At 39.1% G+C, this 17,647-nt stretch overlaps 1 pseudogene; it reads left to right on the forward strand.

Annotated features, from left to right (window-relative positions):
• The first annotated feature begins 16,253 nt into the window (after positions 1-16,253).
• LOC138446789 (craniofacial development protein 2-like) lies at positions 16,254-17,196 on the forward strand (annotated as a pseudogene).
• Positions 17,197-17,647: the final 451 nt, after the last annotated feature.

A 17,647-nucleotide genomic window follows, 5' to 3' on the forward strand; every position in this document is an offset into this window, starting at 1 on the left:
TTAGGTTTATGCAGACAGGATGTGGATATTTGAGGACTTAATTTAGATTTATTATAACTAGGTGAGTATAATGAAGAAAGAACTAAGTGTAGCAAATGAGGAAATTTAAAATTGAGATCAAGTGAATAATTAGAATAGACCATAAAAAATTTGAGTATATAAAGGGGGTGATGGGCCAAGAAATGATGATGGAATTAGTAGATTGGATGAATCAATATCTTAAATAATTACTGAAATGGATCAATTACAGGATGTGAACTGGTGTTGTAAGTCATGCCACCTGGGTGAGGGATTTCTGAAATTAGCATATTGAAGATGATACAATTTTGTGTGATTCACAAAGTGTATGCCATTGAAGAGATAAAGCTACTACAAAAGTAATAATAATAACAGAAGTAGAGATAGAAGAGAGGACAATTGCTAGATATTAAATTGGTCTGTGATTGGGAAATAGTATTTTGGATTTGGGAAGATGTTAGAAATGACATGAGAGGGCTTGTGATATAATTTATTGGAAAGAACTGAAACAAAATTGCTCTTTTTAAAAGTAAAAGCCATATAAATAAGTAATAACACACACATCCATACTGTTCAGTATACCTGATATGTGCACAGCTGCAAAAGGATGACAACTATTAATGGGAAGGTAGTGAGTGGAGCAGTCAATTTTTGCTCCTTATGCCATCTTCTCTCAGCTCACCTCTGACACCAACAATTACTATGATGGACTGTCTTGTGTATGGAAACAGAATCTAACCTTAGATATCCTTCATTAATCTTTCTGCTTTTCTTCCATAGGGCTTTGTCTGATATGCAGGGCAATTAATACCTCTAGCAACAACCTTCAAGCAGTGAGTGGGAGGGGGTGCATTACTGCCAGGGAAATGAATGACAAAGTCTCTGATCCTTCAGCTAGTGGGCTCTAGCCTCAGAAGGCTCTGGTGAGTCGAGTCTTAGTAGCCTACAGCAACAATTACAAAAACAAAGCATCTTTCCATGGCTGTCCTTTTTTCACTGTCTCATCCACCTTACTCTTATTTTTGCTTCCTCAGATCACCTCCAAATAACTTCTTTTTACAGACTTTGTTTTCAGGCACAGATTTATACATGTAAGGATTATATATTTGTTTAATTTTAGCAAATGATACAAGAGATTAACTATGAAGAAGGCCCTTCTAAACATAAGATATATTGTAATTTTTATTTCTAGAGTACCAAATTTCTAGAGTACCTGGCCCCAAAATCTCCAAAATAAGGACCCACTACTTATTACCATTTGACAGGGATTAAAATCTTTCAGGTCCTTTAAAAACTTTATTTTGCAGTTTCACTGTGTTTTGATATACCTTTCTAGACCTTCTTGTCTTGGGGGAAATTATGTCTACATACTTGATGCTTTTGAAATGTGGTGCTGGAGAAGACTCTTGAGAGTCCTTTGGACACCAAGGAGACCAACTTGTCAATCCTAAAGGAAATCAGTCCGGAATATTCATTGGAAGGACTGATGGTGAAGCTGAAGCCCCAGTACTTTGGCCAACTAATGTGAAATATGACTAATTGGAAAAGACTCTGATGCTGGAAAAGATTGAAGGCAAAAGGAGAAGAAGGTGGCAGAGGACAAGATGGTTAGATAACATCACTGATTCAATGAACATGAGTTTGAGCAATTGCTGGTAAATAGTGAAGGGGAGGGAAGCCTAGCATGCTGCCCTCCATGGGGTCTCCAAATTGGACATTACTTAGCTACTGAGGAACAGCAAATACCTACATGACTCCTTGCCTCCCATGTTACAAGTAGCCAGAGGAAATCCCAGATTCCTGAATGTTGATATTGCTGGTGAACTGAAAACCAGTTTGCCAAGTGCACAATATCCACTAATAGCCATACCCTCTTTAACTCTGCTGGAAGTGTTGGATGTTGGTGTTCTGTTTCCTGGATTCTCTTAGTCATTAGTTTAGTGGATGTGGTAACTCAAGTGTGTGGTGTTGTGATGGCTTCTGTGAGGTGTTTGGTCTTGCCAGAACTGCGTGGTTATGCGAATGTCTACTTGAATCAGGGATGCTCTGAAGGTGATTTCTTGTAGGTATTTAAGATATTAGCTCTGCATCAGGGCCTTCCCTGGTGGCTCAGATTGTAAAGAATCTGTCTGCAATGCAGGAGACCCATGTTCGATCCCTGGACCAGGAAGATCCCCTGGAATGTCTACTCACTACAGAATTCTTGCCTGGTTATATATCAACAAGAGCTGAATTTGTTGCTCTAGCTTCCATAGGCTTCTGCTATCTGTTGATTTCAATCAGTGAAAAAAGGAAATAAAAATAGTGCCTGTAATACATATCATCTATCAACTGCAGATTTTGACATTTTCAGTGGAAAAATTGTACCACAGTTATAAGATACTTTCTTCATGATACATTGGATATATAGGAGAAATAAGCATTAAGAATGAAATGTGGAATGAATTATTAAAACATTCATATCAAATAAAGTCAGTAGAGACAATCTGTATGAAGTAGCTCATTTAAGTGGCATAGCTAGGTAAGTGAGATGATGCTGAGGATTTCCCCATAATTAGAAGCTGAGTTTGGTCACTTCATATTTAGGGTGCACCTGTTATAATTCCAGTGATTACAACCTATTGAAATGTTATAGTATTTCAAAGAGAATTCACATTACAATCATTTTTTTTCTGAACAATTGTAAGCATCTCCTTTGTCCCATTTTTATTTGTCTATGTGTTGCACCCCCAAGCCTTAAAAACTTATTTAAAAAATGAAATCACTGAGTGAGTGAAGTCACTCAGTTGTATCTGACTCTTTGCGACCCCATGGACTAGTAGCCTACCAGGCTCCTCCCTCCATGGGATTCTCCAGGCAAGAGTACTGGAGTGGGTTGCCATTTCCTTCTCCAGGGGATCTTCCCGATCCAGGGATCAAACCCGGGTCTCCTGCATTCCAGGCAGATGCTTTAACCGCTGAGCCACTGGGTAAGCCAACGTTTAACCCAACTCCTGAGTTATGCTCCACTGGATGTACACAATGCCTTGCCTAACCTGTTACTTCTTTCCCTAAATCGAAAGAAATAAGAATGAAGAATAAGTAGTTGAAGGATGACTAGCTCTCTATTCCCAACTTCCCCCTCTCCTCTTAGCATTCTGCGGGCAGACTGATGGGCAGCATAATGAGGCAGGAGGTAGATTTCTCCCTCCTCCTTAGGGATAAAGCAATTGGAGATTCATTTTCTGTGGCCAAAACTACAAGAGAAGAGCAGGACAATTAAGAGAGGAGTCTGAGCTCTGCCCAGACCACATATTTCTCACTCTCAAAGTCATGTGGCCTCTGCAATCACACATGCATAGAAATGCTCTTCAGAGGTCAAAGGGGAGTGATACTAACTTATGCCAGGCTATCCATAGAACTTTACAGTACACTTCATCTTGGCTAAGAGATGCATGTGTACACGTGGAAGGATCCTGAGATACACCAAATACGGACTGTGGCAAATCAAAACTACTAGTCAAAGGAAACACAGAAAAAATGTTGCATAAAAGTAATTCAAGCTCCACAAGGGCATGACTCAGGAAATTTCCTTCTGAGTCTGCCTGTCTATCTATCCACATGTATTGTACTGTTTTCATCTTTGTGGCGATTATCTTCTGTAAAGCCATAACGCCAGGGCCCTTGTCACTGACGACTGGTCCAGTGGCTAGGATTCTGTGCCCTCATTGCCACAAAATAGCTTCAATCTCTGTCTAGGAACGCAAGCCCTTCTTCAAACCACTGAAGGCCAAGTCCACCTGGGATCAATAACATCTAAAGAAAAATAAGGAGGAGTCAGCCAGTCTGCACACAGTTGAAAATGACATAGAATCTCATCTCCTGCCTTGGTGATTCATTGAGATTCTTTCTCCTTTTTCCCTTTAAAAACTATGATGGCTGAGCAGAATCTTGGGAATGGGTTATTGGACATAAGTTCAACTTCTCCCCAGATTGCCAGTCTCTTGAACAAAGCAACTTTTCCTTTTCCAACCAACACTTGTCTCCTGGGTAGTATTGGCTTTTCAAGTAGGGAGCATCCAGGCCTGGGATTGGTAACACAATATCTATGTCAGTTCATCACATCCTCATCTGGGTTTGAAGCACTGAGAGCAGATGTGACCCATTTATAATTCCCCTGCTTAAGTTCTGTGGTTTGTGAATTATTTTTACTTGCTAGTTTTGATAGCTATGTCTCATCTTCATAATTTAAAGAGAAACTTTTTTCTCGTAAGTCTCTAACAGAGCAAGAGGAAGTTGGAATTATATTTCAACAAAAAAGCACATATTCAGCATTGAAGAAAGCAGTTAGACAGATTGAAATAATCCCTCTCTTTTGTAAGACAGATTAACTTGTTTCTTAAAACTTTTGGTTGTAAACTGTGGAAAATCTCTGAAATTAGCCTCCAGCCACCAAGGAAAGGAAAGTTTCTAAGTTTGTATGATCATCTAACAGTAGACTCAGGCATTTTCGTATGCAAAGATATCAAATATTTAAATTATAAGGACATTATATCTTTTAGATTTTTCCATTTTTTTTGTTTGTTAGTTTTAGAAGGGGGGCAGGTTTGTTAATAATTACTTTCTGCTTTTAAAGCATTATCAGAGAGATTATGTAAGAATATTGAAGTAATTCTGGTGAAAGCTGCTTACTCACAGCTTCCCAACAATTGAGATTTGTCTTAGTTTGCTTGAAATGCTCTAATTGAGTACCATAGATTGTGTGGTTTGTTAACAACAGAAATGTATTTCTCTCAGTTCTGGAGACTGGAAGTCTGAGATCTGGGTACCAACATGGCTGGTGAGGGCCCTCTTCTAGGTTGCTGACTGCCAACTTCTTTCTGTGTTCTCACATGGTAGGAAGGATGAAGAATCTCTCTGGGACCTTTTTTATTAGGTTATGAACCCCATTCATGATTTAATCACCTCTGAAAAGCCCCATTTCCTAATACTATCAACTTCAGCATTAGGTGTTCAACATATGGATTTTGGAGAAACACTTTCAGCCCTATAGCAGTATTTTTCTCAATTTTTGAATTGAGAAAAGAATGAGTCATCATTTATTAATAGTTATATTTTTAAATCATACACAAATAGTTCAACAAACTCTAATACTTTAACATGCTAAATGCTTCAAAGTATAGATTTTGAATCCATTTTATTCTACCTTTCCATATTACAGTTTTGTATAGTATATTTGAACTGACAGAGAGACGAAAGTATTATTCAGAGAGAAGTCACTCTGTACTTTACTAAAATTATAGAACAATATCTGAGCAAACTATGAATTGCTAAACTTGACAACCTAAATTAATATTTACTAATTTAATAGAAATAAAATGCAAGAAAATACATCAACTGGCTGAATGTAAAATAAGACTTGAAATGTAAGCTGCCCACAGTGTAGATCGATCTTGCTACAAACTGTATCATCTTTCCCGGATTTTATGTACTTTATCTGCTATTTTAAGTGGCAGAGCAAGGATTAGGGACATGGATGTTAAGAAAGGCAATCATGTGCAGCCTGTTGACCCTTGGACTTGCAACATTTTCTTACATGGAGATAAGAAATCCAGGGTACCTGTGCTGAGTATATTGCCTTGTCTGGTAATATCTTCCTCTTCATTCTGGATTTGATATATACTTTGTTCTGCTTATCAGTGTACATCATATAGCACCTGGACAATGCTACTGCTCTATCTCTTCCTGCCAGAGAACAAATGAGGTCCTACACCTGTAGCATGGGATGATGCACACCACCATCTCTCACTATGTCAACTTCAGGGTGGGGAGGGAGGTGGGCGAGTCCACCTGGTATTAGGGACCATCACTCATCATAGAAGCTTATTTGTCTCTTCTCTATGAGGAAAGGGTTATTCCATCCAACGCTTGTGTAAAATTGTGCCATTGATACTCTAATACCTGAAAGCCATATAATGGTTGACATCCTAGGACTGCTGGGTCTAGTGGCAGCCCTTATTATGTTCTTTGCTGTCCTCCAAGAAGTGGGACTCCGAGGAGGAGGATGTCACTTGCTCAAAAATTTACAGTCATTACTTAGGTTATCTTTTTCTAGAGTATTAAACAAGAGAATTTATCTTTTGTTTTACTTAAAATTGATGGTCGACATATATGCTGAAACCAATTAAGTAGTACATTGATGCAAATAGCTTATGAAATGAATACTTCCCAAGAGTAAAATCAGATGTATAACAGCTTGACATAGTTAATAACACTTTTTTTTTTTTTAAGTGGGTAATGACATTGTTCTGAAAATCAGCTCATTTATATCCCCCTTTGGGAAGAACTTTTCTTGATCTTACAATGATTCCACATATGTCCCTATTAGGAAATAACTATTTTTTATAGATTCTTTAGTTCCCTGTAGCTATGAGTTACCATAATTTCTAAGCAAATTTTAACTTGGACCACTTTACATACAACAATCAGCAAAATCTTTTCTCTTCTATTCTAAGTCTGCTGTAAAGAAAACTGAAAATTTTTAAGAAATTCATTTAGGAGTTTAGTAAAAGTATTTCTTTTCTTTGATCCTTTATTTTCCTGCTCTGATTCATGCTTGAGGATTATTCAAGCCCTTATTCTTGCTGCAGGTTCAAGAAAGTACTCCATCTGCTAATAGAGTGGTAGGAAGCTTTGTTCCTCACTATTCATTTAATCAAATCTTTCTCTGGAGTTCTTGAATATCAAATCTTCTTTTATATTTTATTCATTTTAGACTTTGTCACCTTTTATTCGAATACTCTTGGCTCTATTCTTTTCTCTTTATTACTTATAACACAAAATAGGTTTTAGAAACAATTGCATTTACAATAATTTTCATATTTAGTTAAAACACATATAATTAAAAGTACTGATTTGGAAGCAAGTAATCTCACATCATAGCTCACAAACTAAACTATGAAATAATCAATGCAAATAAATCTAATCATCTGAAATATAACTAATTTTAGGAAAAATACAATTTTGTGACAATAAATCAGCAGTATATTAAGTGCATAATTTTCTAATACTATTAAACCCTAAAAAGGCAATATTTTGTTGATTATTTTCTTTTTTAATGAAAGAAAGTTTGAATCAAAAAATAAGCTTACCAATTTGATATATATACGAACAAATGAAAATTTTAAAAGTGTGTAACGGAAGATTTGGGGAGAGAATGCTAGCTGCTTAACAAAATACGTGTTTTATTTCCCCTTGGGTTTTTTTTCCCCTCCATACTTGAGTTTAGTTTTGGCCTTATGACTGCACCCTTGCCTTGACATTTGAGAAGAGATGCAGCAGGCCACTTCCATCTTACCCTGTGGATACCACTTACAATCCTCTTCTGTTTCTTTTCCTTCTTATGATTACACACCTCTTCCCTGGGCAGCTTTGTTGCATTCAGGTCAGTTCAGTTCAGTTCAGTTCAGTCGCTCAGTTGTGTCCGACTCTTTGCAACCCCATGAATCACAGCATGCCAGGCCTCCCTGTTCATCACCAACTCCTGGAGTTCACTCAGACTCGCATCCATCGAGTCAGTTATGCTATGCAGCCATCTCATCTTCTGTCATCCCCTTCTTCTCCTGCCCCCAATCCCTCTGAGCATCAAAGTCTTTTTCAATGAGTCAACTCTTCGCATGAGGTGGCCAAAGTACTGGAGTTTCAGCTTTAGCATTGTTGCGTTCATGACTTCTCAAACCAAACTATCTCAACACTTGAGTAGGAAAACACGTATTGGTCTATGCCAAGATTTAGAAAGAAAAGTCTATTTGTATTAAACCACAGAAATGTTGCTGGACTTCCCTGGTGGCTCAGAAGGTAAAGAATTCACCTGCAATGCAGGAGACCTGGGTTTAATCCATAGGTTGAGATGATACCCTGGAGAAAGGAATGGCTAACTACTCCACTATTCGTGCCTTGAAAAATGCCATGGACAGAGGAATATGGCAGGTTACAGACCATGGGATCTCAGAGTTGGACACAACTGAGTGACTAACACTTTCACAGAAACGTAGGTTTAGTTTATTGTAGCAGATAACACAACCTTAATACCTTGTTTACAGATAGTATTAGATGACAGGGAACTGAAGAATAGCATTTCATGTTTATTTCTCCTGTGAATTTGCTTGGATAAGAATTATAATTTAAGACAGTTGAACCAATACAAAAATTGACAATATTTTGTTACCCTAGATCATTAGTACTTTTAAAATTTATTTTATTGAGGCAACATTGATTTATAACGTTTAATGTGTACATTATAATTCTTCTCCAAATTTCTTGCTACCACCAAAAATTTAGTTTCCGTCTGTTACCATACAGTTTCCCCATTTTGCCCTCTCCCCCAGCTCCTCCTCTGGTAACCACAACTCTTTTCTCTGTATCTATGTGTTTTGATTTAGCTTGGTGTGTTAATTGATTTGTCTTCATTTGTTTGTTTCTTTATTAGTTTTTTTTTTTTTTTTTTGTATTTCACATATGAGTGAAATCTGATGGAAGTGCTCCTTTCAACATTTCTTGCCAGGCAAGAATTTATGTCTAATATTGATAATTTCCTTAGTTTTTGTTTATCTGGGAAATTATGTATCCTTCATATAGGAATGATAACTTTTCTAGATAGAGCATTGTTGAGTGACTGCTTTTATCTTCAGTATTTTGATGTCATTCCACTCCTGGACTGTAGGATTTCTGCTGACAAATCTGATGATTGCCTTATGAGGGTTCCTTTGCAGGTTGACATTCATTTCTTCTTGGCAGCCTTTAAAGTTCTTTCTTTGTCATTTACTTTTGACAATTTTAACACATATTTGTCTTGAAGAAGGTCTTTTTATATTGTGGTATTTAGATGTTCTCTTAGCTTCATGGACTTGCATATCCCGTTGCTTTCACTGGAGAAGAAAATGGCAACCCACTCCAGTATTCTTCCAGGATAATCAAATACTTTCATTAAATTGCCTTTATGAGTTCTTTTATGAGCTTCCCTGGTATCTCAGCTGGTAAAGAATCCTCCTGCAATGTGGGAGACCTGAGTTTGATCCATGGGTTGTAGCTCTTTATAGTTATAGTTCTTTATAGTTTACACATAACAATCATTTTGAGTTCTCTATCAGATTGAAATACTCTATGACTTTCAGTTCAGTTCAGTCGCTCAGTCGTGTCCGACTCTTTGCAACACCATGAATCACAGCACGCCAGGCCTCCCTGTTCATCACCAGCTGCCGGAGTTCACTCAAGCTCACGTCCATTGAGTCAGTGATGCCATCCAGCCATCTCATCCTCTGTCGTCCCCTTCTCCTCCTGCCCCCAATCCCTCCCAGCATCAGAGTTTTTTCCAATGAGTCAACTCTTCGCATGAGGTGGCCAAAGTACTAGAGTTTCAGTTTTAGCATCATTCCTTCCAAAAAAATCCCAGGGCTGATCTCCTTCAGAATGGACTGGGTGAATCTCCTTGCAGTCCAAGGGACTCTCAAGAGTCTTCTCCAACACCACAGTTCAAAAGCGTCAATTCTTCGGTGCTCAGCCTTCTTCACAGTCCAACTCTCACATCCATATATGACCACAGGAAAAACCATAGCCTTGACTAGACGGACCTTAATCAGCAAAGTAATGTCTCTGCTTTTGAATATTCTAACTAGGTTGGTCATAACTTTTCTTCCAAGGAGTAAGCATCTTTTTTTTTTTTTTTTTTACTTTATTTTACTTTACAATACTGTATTGGTTTTGCCATACATTAACATGAATCCGCCATGGGTGTACATGCGTTCCCAAACATGAACCCCCCTTCCACCTCCCTCCCCAGAGCATCTCTCTGGGTCATCACCATGCACCAGCCCCAAGCATGCTGTATCCTGCGTCAGACATAGACTGGCGATTCGATTCTTACATGATAGTATACATGTTACAATGCCATTCTCCCAAATCATCCTACCCTCTACCTCTCCCTCTGAGTCCAAAAGTCCGCTATACACATCTGTGTCTTTTTTTGCTGTCTTGCATACAGGGTTATCACTACCATCTTTCTAAATTCCATATATATTTGTTAGTATACTGTATTGGTGTTTTTCTTTCTGGCTTACTTCACTCTGTATAATCGGCTCCAGTTTCATCCATCTCATCAGAACTGATTCAAATGTATTCTTTTTAACGGCTGAGTAATACTCCATTGTGTATATGTACCACAGCTTTCTTATCCATTCATCTGCTGATGGACATCTAGGTTGTTTCCATATCCTGGCTATTGTACACAGTGCTGCGATGAACATTGGGGTACATGTGTCTCTTTCAATTCTGGTTTCCTCAGTGTGTATGCCCAGCAGTGGGATTTCTGGGTCATCTTTTAAAATCATGGCTGCAGTCACCATCTGCAGTGATTCTGGAGCCCCCAAAAATAAAGTCTGACACTGTTTCCACTGTTTCCCCATCTATTTCCCATGAAGTGATGGGACCGGATGCCATGATCTTTCTTTTCTGAATGTTGAGCTTTAAGTCAAAATTTTTTCACTCTCCACTTTCACTTTCATTAAGAGGCTTTTTAGTTCCTCTTCACTTTTTGCCATAAGGGTGGTGTCATCTGCATATCTGAGGTTATTGATATTTCTCCCGGCAATCTTGATTCCAGCTTGTGTTTCTTCCAGTCCAGCGTTTCTCACTATGTACTCTGCATAGAAGTTAAATAAGCATGGTGACAATATACAGCCTTGACGTACTCCTTTTCCTATTTGGAACCAGTCTGTTGTTCCGTGTCCAGTTCTAACTGTTACTTCCTGAGCTGCATACAGGTTTCTCAAGAGGCATGTCAGGTTGTCTGGTATTCTAATTTCTTTCAGAATTTTCCACAGTTTATTGTGATCCACACAGTCAAAGGCTTTGGCATAGTCAATAAAGCAGAAACAGATCTTTTTCTGGAACTCTCTTGCTTTTTCCATGATCCAGCAGATGTTGGCAATTTGATCTCTGGTTCCTCTGCCTTTTCTAAAACCAGCTTGAACATCAGGGAGTTCACGGTTCACATATTGCTGAAGCCTGGCTTGGAGAATTTTGAGCATTACTTTACTAGCGTGTGAGATGAGTGCAATTGTGCAATAGTTTGAGCATTCTTTGGCATTTCCTTTCTTTGGAATTGGAATGAAAACTGACCTTTTCCAATCCTGTGGCCACTTTTGAGTTTTCCATGACTTTATATATATATTTTTTTAAATCATCACTTTAGTTTTCTTGAGTAGTGCTTCTGTGACTCTTTGTAGGGCTTGATGCATTCCTCTGCCAATGCATTTAAAATTAAATGACAAATTTGGACTTAGAGTCTTGTTTTCTTTTAGGTGGCACTAAAGCACAAGTTTTTGCATTCTTTTACCTGATCTGCCTCTGGTTGTATTTGAGAGTTGGTGCTTTCTAGCCTTACCACTTCTGAAGATGTGGAGTTCCTGCTTTCTTTATGGCTTTTTGTGCCTCTGAGGGTTTTTATATCTATTTCTATAAATGTCACTGTAATCCCTGGGATGGTGGGCTCTTCCCTTGCATCCAACATCCCTTGAGCCACAGGCTATGCCACCATGGAGAAAGGGAGACAGTAGAAGGGGAGTTGTAGTTATGTAAGTGCCTCTACCATGCCTGGTACAGTAAGGTTTGCTGCTTCTGCACTGTAGATGAGTAACATGGGTCCTGGGGCAATGGACATCTCAGTGACTGGAGAGACAGTGTCCCAGTCACATTGTCACAGTTACTCAGCTACCTTGGCGCCACTGTTGTCAGGAGGCTGGAGTCCTATATGCCACCTTGCCTGTTGCCACTGGGTTTTCTGAATCTGTGGGCTCATCTGCTGCAGTCAGGGGCGGGGGGGGAATTGCAGGAACCAATTCTGTTATTCCCCAGGCTCTGCCTCTTCTGCATATTCCAGCCCACCCACTTTTATATGTATCTGCATGTCCATGCATGTTAGGTAGCTTTAGTCAGGCATGACTGTTTATAACCCTATGGACTGTAGCCAACTAGGTTCCTCTTTCCATGGAATTCTCCAGGAAAGAACACTGGAGCGTGTTGCCCTGTCATTCTTCAGCGGATCTTCTAGACACAGATATAAATATCTTGCATTGACAGGCAGATTCCTTATCACTAGGGACACGTGGGAAGCAGATGTGTGGAATTCTCCAGCTTTGCTTGTGTTGGGAAGAAGAACCTTCACTGAGTTGTGGATATTTACTGATTGTAATTTGAAGGGGATAGAAAAATATTTTTCTTCACTTTGCCATATTGCTAACATCCTGCCGTCTTTTGAATTGATTGCTGATAAACACTAACTTAAAAAGAACACCATAGTCCATCTGATATTTTATTCTCATACAATAAATACGCTTTAGAGGATATTGGAAATGTTAAAATTTGGTTTGGTTTTATCTCCTCAATTTAATGACATATCATTAATGAAAAGCCCCTTCCTTCAAAATAGTGTTTCACTTTTTACCCACTTTCCCCTCCCCTTTTGCATAACAGAATCATGTTAAATATGTGAAAGGTCAGAGTGGAAGAAACAAAATGAGGAAAAGTACAATAAATAATCATGTAAGTATAAATTTGCAGTCAATTTTAATAAATATTCTGTGTTTTCTACTTATGATCACAAAACATATAAATCCAGAAAGGTATATTTTAATACCATTTTAAGCTTATATTCCTTCTTTAATCCAGAAAATACAAAATTTCTTATATAAAAAATACATAAGACCTACTCACCCATAAGAGACAGTAGCTTATATGTAGTGTGTTTCCTTTTAATCGATATGTAGTCTACATGTACAAACCTTTGCTTAGTTCTGGAGTAGCTGTGTCTGCAGACTGCTCATGCATGGGTATGAAGGGATCCTGGAAGACTTTTTCCCTGAAATAGAAGATATAATTTACAAAAACTGAATATATATATATATGTGTGTGTGTGTGTGTGTGTGTGCATGTGTGTTAGTCACTCAATTTTGTCTGACTCTAGGTGACACCATGTATTTCAGGACACCATGTTCTATGTCCATGGAAACTTCCAGGCTAGACTACTGGAGTAGATAGCCATTCAGTTTTCAATGGATATTCATAACCCAGAGACTGAACCTGATCAACTGCACTGTAGGCATATTTATTGTTGGAGATACCAGGGATATCTTAACTTCCTTAAACTTAAACATATATATATATATATATATATATATATATATTTGCTTATATATAATAAAAGTAAAACTATCAGTCAGTCAGTTCAATTTCACAATTGTGTCTGACACTTTGTGACCTGATGGACTGCAGCATGTCAGGCTTCCCTGTCCATCATCAACTCCCAGAGCTTCCTAAACACATGTCCATTGAATCAACAATGCCATCTAACCATCTTATCCTCTGTCATCCCCTTCTCCTTCTGCCTTCAATCTTGCCTAACATCAAGGTCTTTTCCAATGAGTCAATTCTTTGCATCAGGTAGCCAAATTATTGGAGCTTAAACTTTAGCATCAGCCCTTCCAGTGTATATTCAGGACTGTTTTCCTATAAGATTGACTGGTTGGAAGTCCTTTCAGTCCAAGAGACTCTCAAGAGTCTTTTCCAACACCACAGTTCAAAAGCCTCAATTATTTGTCTCTCATTTTTCTTTACAGTCCAACTCTCATAGTCATACATGATTATAGGAAAAACCACAGCTTTGACTGGACAAACCTCTGTTGGCAAAGTAATGTCTCTGCTTTTTAATATGCTGTCTAGGTTGATCATAGTTTTTCTTCCAAGGAGTAAGCATCTTTTAATTTCATGGCTGCAGTCACCATCTGCAGTGATTTTGGAGCCCAGGAAAATAAAGTATGTTCCTGTTCCAAATCTACTTGCCCTGAAGTGATAAGACCAGGTGCCATGATCTTAGTTTATTGAATGCTGAGTTTTAAGCCAACTTTTCCACTCTCCTCTTTCACCTTCAAGAGGCTCCTTTGTTCCTCTTCACTTTCTGCCATAATGGTGGTGTCATCTGCATATCTGAAGTTATTGATATCTTTCTGAGAAATTTTGATTCCAGCTTGTGGCTCAACCAGGCCAGCATTTCACATGATGTACTCTGAATATCATAAATTGTCATCATATATATCAAACTGACTGATAGTTTTACTTTTATTATACTGGTACTTCGCAGGAAGCTCAGAAGGTAAAAATGTCTGCCTACAATGCGGGAGACCTGGGTTCGATCCCTGGGTCAGGAAGATCCCCTGGAGAAGGAAATGGCAACCCACTCCAATATTCAAGCCTGGAAAATCCCATGGACCGAGGAGCTTCGTGGGCTACAGTCCATGGGGTCACAAAGAGTCGGACACGATTGATTGACTTCACCTTCACTCTGAATATAAATTAATCAGCATAGTGACAATATACAGAATTGATGCACTCCTTTTCCAGTTTGGAAAAAGTCCATTGTTCCATGTCCAGTCCTAACTATTTTTTCTTGATCTTCATATAGATTTCTCAGGTTCATTCAGTCTCTAAGAATTGTCCACAGATTGTTTTGATCCACAGAGTCAAAGACTTTAGCTTAGCCAATGAAGCAAAAGTAGATATTTGTCAGAAATTCTCTTGATTGTTCAATGATCCAGTGCATGTTGGCAATTTGATCTCTTGTTCGTCTCCCTTTTCTAAATACAGCTTGAACATCTGGAAGTTCTTGATACATGTACTGTTGAAGCCTAGCTTGGAGAATTTTGAACATTAATGTGTTAGCATGTGAAATGAGTATATCTGTGCACTAGTTTGAACATTCTTTGGCATTGCCTTTCCTTGGGATTGGAATGAAGACTGACATTTTCCAGTCCTGTGGTCCCTGCTGAGTTTTCCAAATTTGTTGGCATATTGAGTGCAGCACTTTAACAATATCACCTTTTAGGATATGAAATAGCTAAGCTGGAATTCCACCACCTCCATTAGCTTTGTTTGTAGTGATGCTTCCCAAGGCCCATCTGACTTCACACTCCAGGATGTCCACTTCCAGGTGAGTGATCACACCATCGTAGCTATCTGGGTCATTGATATCTTTCTTGTATAGTTATTCTGTCCATTCTTTCCACCTCATTTTGGTATCTTCTGCTTCTGTTAGGTCCATAACGTTTCTGTCCTTTATTATACCCATTTTGCATAGAATTTTCCCTTGGTATCTCTTATTTTCTTGAAGAGATCTCTAGTCTTTCCCATTCTATTGGTTTCCTCTATCTCTTAGCATGATCACTAAAGAAGACTTTCTTATCTCTCCTTGTTATCCTTTGGAAATCTGCATTCAGATTGATATATCTTTCCTTTTCTCATTTGCCTTCATGTCTCTTCTTTTTTCAGGTATTTGTAAGGCCTACTCAGACAACCTTTTAGACTTTCTGAATTTCTTTTTCATGGGGATTGTTTTGATCACCACCTCCAATACAGTGTTATGAACCTCCATCCATAGTTCTTCAGGCACTCTATCAGATCTAATGCTTTGAATCTACTTGTCACTTCCACTGCATCTTCATAAGGGATAAGATTTGGTTCATACCTGAGTGGTCTTTTGAGTTAGAAAAGTCTGTGGTCCTAGTGCGATTAGATTGACTAGTTTTCTGTGAGTATGGTTTCAGTGTGTCTGTCCTCTGATGCCCTCTTGCAACACCTACCGTCTTACTTGGGTTTCTCTTACCTTGGGCGTGGGGTATCTGTTCATGGCTGCTCCAGCAAAGCACAGCTGCTGCTCCTAATCTTGGATGAAGGGTATCTCCTCATCGCCACCCTTCCTGACCTTCAATATGGAATAGCTCGTCTAGGCCTTCCTGCACCCATGCAGCCACCGCTCCTTGAATATGGGGTTGCTGCTGGCCACCACCTCAGACCTCGGATGCATGGTGGCTCCTCCTGGCTGCCCCTGGCCTCGGATGTGGGGTAGCTCCTCCCAGTCAACACCCCTGGCCTCAGACATGGGGTAGCTCCTCTCAGCCTTTTCTGCGCCATCACAGCCTGGCATTCTCAGTCTCTGCCCCTGACTTCAGAGGTGGGGTAGCTCCTCTCAGCCGCACTCAGGGCACCAGTCACAGCCACCTGCGCTCAGGAGGCCAGTCACAGACACCCGCAGGGCAATCCGAGACAAGTGGGATATGGTGGAAAGGTCTGACAGAATGTGGTCCACTGGAGAAGGGAATGGCAAACTACTTTAGTATTCTTGCCTTGAGAACCCCATTAACAGTATGAAAATGCAAAATGATAGGACACTGAAAGAGGAACTCCCCAGGTCAGTATGTGCCCAACACGCTACTGGAAATCAGTTGAGAAAGAAGTCCAGAAAGAATGAAGTAATGGAGCCAAAGCAAAAATAATACCCAGCTGTGGATTTGACTGGTGATAGAAATCAAGTTCAATGCTGTAGAGAGCAATATTGCATACGAACCTGGAATGTCAGGTCCATGAATCATGGCAAACTGGAAGTGGTCAAACAAGAGATGGCAAGAGTGAACGTCAACATTCTAGGAATCAGTGAACTAAAATGGACTGGAATGGGTGAATTTAATTCAGATGACCATTATATCTACTACTGTGGGCAGGAATCCCTCAGAATAAATGGAGTAACCATCATGGTAAACAAAAGAGTCTGAAATGCAGTACTTGGATGCAATCTCAAAAAGGACAGATTGAAATCTTTTCGTTTCCAGGGCAAACCATTCAATATCAGAGTAATTCAAGTCTATGCACCAACCAGTAATGCTGAAGAAGCAGAAGTTGAACGATTCTAAGAAAACATACAAGAACTTTTAGAAATAACACCCCAAAAAAGATGTCCTTTTCATTACAGGGGACTGGAATGCAAAAGTAGGAACTCAAGAAACACCTGGAGTAGCAGGCAAATTTGGCCTTGGAATACTGTATGAAGTAGGGAGAAGACTAATAGAGTTTTGCCAAGAAAATGCATTGGTCATAGCAAACACAGTCTTCGAACAACACAAGAGAAGACTCTACACATGGAAGTCACCAGATGGTTAAAACCAAAATCAGATTGATTATATTATTTGCAGCCAAAGATGGTGAACCTCTATACAGTCAACAAAAACACGACCAGAAGCTGACTGTGGCTCAGATCATGAACTCCTTATTGCCAAATTCAGACTTAAATTGACGAAAGTAGGGAAAACCGCTAGACCATTCAAGTATGACCTAAATCAAATCCCTTATGATTATACAGTAGAAGTGAGAAATAGATTTAAGGGCCTAGATCTGATAGATAGAGTGCCTGATGAACTATGGAATGAGGTTTGTGACATTGTACAGGAGACAGGGATCAAGACTATCCCCATGGAAAACAAATGCGAAAAAGCAAAATGACTGTCTGGGAAGGCCTTACAAATAGCTGTGAAAAAAAGAGAGGTGAAAAATAAAGGAGAAAAGGAAAGATAAAGCATCTGAATGCAGAGTTCCAAAGAATATCAAGGAGAGATAAGAAAGCCTTCTTCAGTTATCAATGCACAAAACAGAGAAAAAGAACAGAATGTGAAGTCAAGCGGGCCTTAGAAAGCATCACTACAAACAAAGCTAGTGGAGTTGATGGAATGCCAGTTGAGCTATTTCAAATCTTGAAAGATGTTGCTGTGAAAGT

The sequence above is a fragment of the Ovis canadensis genome, chromosome 10 (assembly GCF_042477335.2).
Source record: "Ovis canadensis isolate MfBH-ARS-UI-01 breed Bighorn chromosome 10, ARS-UI_OviCan_v2, whole genome shotgun sequence".
In the NCBI taxonomy this organism is placed as follows: Eukaryota; Metazoa; Chordata; class Mammalia; order Artiodactyla; family Bovidae; genus Ovis; species Ovis canadensis.